General features: G+C 40.7%; 1 long non-coding RNA gene across 1 annotated transcript in view; it reads right to left on the bottom strand.

The window, feature by feature from the left end:
* Positions 1 to 419: 419 nt before the first annotated feature.
* The window catches only part of LOC125879344 (uncharacterized), an 11,734-nt gene continuing 9,299 nt past the window's right edge, over positions 420 to 2,854 (bottom strand). The window contains exon 3 of the long non-coding RNA XR_007447858.1: positions 420 to 1,225. This is a non-coding gene — a long non-coding RNA (uncharacterized LOC125879344). The remainder of the gene's footprint in view (positions 1,226 to 2,854) is intronic.

Raw genomic sequence — 2,854 nt, 5'->3', positions numbered from 1 at the left:
CTGATGGCTGCACTGATGAGAATAAGATCCAAGCTGAACTTACAGTTTGCCTTTAAAGTCGCAGTTGGTATGAAAATAACTTCTTGTAATATTTGCTGAACTGTCATCCCAAAGAATATGAGAAAGATAGTTTGAAAAAAAATCATGTCCCTCCTCCTCCTATTGCCTTCAACACCAATTGCTAAAATCTATCGGTCATGTCAATCACAGTTCCTAAACTGCAGTCAAAATGCCAAACTGGGCATCGCTGATCAAATATGAATTAATATTCTGCTAGTGCAATGCCTGTTTATTACCTCACGTTTTCAGAAACATATTTTAGTGTACTGTTTAGCTGTAAAATGAGAACATTTGCTTCAGCTTGACTGTTTTCAACATGGCAGCCAGTTCACAAACTTTCTCAATAGAGTAGGCATGATTTAGTGTGGAAGAATAGTGACAGTTTCAGTAAATATGACAAATAGTTGTTGTTTTTTTTTTTTGTTTGTTTTTTTTATTAATGCAACAGGTCACAGCTTAAATATTTGTAAGCATGTGCAGTCTTCAGGCTGTAGAATAAAAGAACATGGCAGAGAAATGAAGGAATTTTGTTGCTTTTTATTGTTTGTGGTGTTTATGTCTTCACAGAACACATTAACACAAACTCTACTGTAGTATCACATTCTTTTATCAGTTTCACTGTTACACGACATAATTTTCCACAGCTAGCCACGCTGGTCTGTATTTTACCTCCTGCTTTGCATCTCTTTCCCATTTGTGGCACAGAATCAAAACACGTAAAGAAACCAGACTATGTTTTATATATGCCAAGAGTCATCTGAAAGATCGAAAAATGCAAATCCATGTTAATTCAATTACAGTTGAATCGTCACGCAAGTCCAATAACTCAGACTTGCAGCACTGCCTTCCTCTGGTTATAATCAAATGATTAGAGTGCATGTGACTGAATCCAGCAGCAGGAGGTCAGACTGCTGCAGTAAATCATATCTAACAAGTAAAATCCCTTCAGCACCAGGTTCCTGCTTGGCTTAATGAATATCCAACTGCGTGACCCTGGTGTGAAAAGAAGTTTAGAAAACCTCTTGAGTTGCTGTGTGATCATCTGAAGCAGCGATATGGTGATACACAATGAACTCTGAGTGAACAGAGATGGTCGAGGTCAGCTGGTAGATAGAAGTATTACATTTAGGAATCATGTCAGGGGATGTTTCGTAGACCAGGATCCCTGTGAAAAAAAGACAAAGATATCTGTTTAGTCTCTGAAAAACAGCCATGCTTATCTGAGAGACAAAGCCGACCATCAAAAGAGAATGAGACGGACAGGAAGCACGACAAAAAAGGCAGACTTTCCAGGAGGCCAAACCGCCCTTTGGAGTGTCTTTTGTTGACCACCAATAGGCAATAAGGGGCAATAAGGCAGCCGTAAAGCCACCGCTGGCACAACTGCCTCCTCCACTTCCTCCAACCACCAATAAACGAGTTTGTCAATTACCCCCGTGGTAAAAAGTAAAGGTGGGAGAGAGAGACAGATGGGAAAAAAGGAAAGAGGCATGTAGACGGACAGGGAGGCAGACAGGACAGAGATGAGGCAGGAGACAGTGTGGCGCTGCAGAAATGTTGCTGTCTCAACATGGCGCCTTCAGACCTGCAGCCAGGAAACTGAGGCTGTCCTCCCTCCATCCTTTATTGCTCTTCCCTCTATCTCTCGTCTCGTCATCCATTTCCTCTCCTTGTTTATTTCCTTGTTTTCTCCTGCCTGCCCTACTCTGCTCTTTGTATTTGCACTATTTTGTCTCCACTGAATTACACTCAGCATTGCTTGCCTTTCCTCCAGTGTCTTTTCTTTTCCTTCTCTCCTCCTCTCCTAGCAAACGGACAGCAGCTGACTATTGCAGCAGCAGAGGAAGTTCAGCCATGTGTTCCTGATCAAAGCTGCACATTGAAGCCCTGCGGGTCGCTTCTCATGCAATATAATGACTCAGAGTGCTGCCTTTAGCCTCCGATGAAACAGGGTGATGGTCAGGTTGAGGGACATGGATCTATTGTTGGATCACTATCCTGTCCTAACATGTTGAGATATCCAACTACAGCATGATATGCACTGTGCAGTAGCCCACCCCCACAATAAGATGATATTCTAGAGGTGACTCCACTCTTTAGCCACTGTCTTGAATATCTAAGCTGCAGGAAACAGAAAACCACATAATTTGTGTGCAACTTGTGACTATAAAGAGAAATACAGCGATAGCAGGAGTCATTTACTGCAGCTCTATGAGCGCATCTGATACTGATAATACAACCAGTCATGGTGAATTTGGACTACATACAGGTATGTGATGCTTTGGATGGGATTCAAATGCAGACCTTGTGGATGCAACCAAGCAGATTTTGACATGATAAATAGTAATATTACCGATTGCTTCTACTGCCACTGCGACTCCTACAATTTGCAGCCCAGTCTCTCTGTGACCTTTTCAAGAATTTTTCTTTAACAAATTATTATTAGGGTATTTCTTAAAAGGAAATGGAGTATGTTTGTCTTTTATCTCTGCTTCTCTCTGTCTAAAGGAAATGCCCTGCACCATCTGTATCTCTTGCCTTTGGAACTTAACTGAACAGGAAGTGGAACTCATCAAACTTCAGAAATAGAAGTTAGAAATCTCTCACAGGAAATACTATATCATTAGAAACACTAGCATGTTTCCCACAGACTAAAGTAAGTTGGAAAATCAACTATAATCCACTTAACTGGAAACTGGCAGAGTTGTGAATCCCGCTGGTATAAAGCTGGTACTTTCTCTGTTCATGTATACATATATATATGTGTATATATATATATATATATATATATATA

The sequence above is a fragment of the Epinephelus fuscoguttatus genome, linkage group LG19, assembly GCF_011397635.1.
Source record: "Epinephelus fuscoguttatus linkage group LG19, E.fuscoguttatus.final_Chr_v1".
Classification (NCBI taxonomy): Eukaryota; Metazoa; Chordata; class Actinopteri; order Perciformes; family Serranidae; genus Epinephelus; species Epinephelus fuscoguttatus.
Note: the sequence above shows the minus strand (reverse complement) of the source record. Positions and strands in the feature narration are given on the sequence as shown.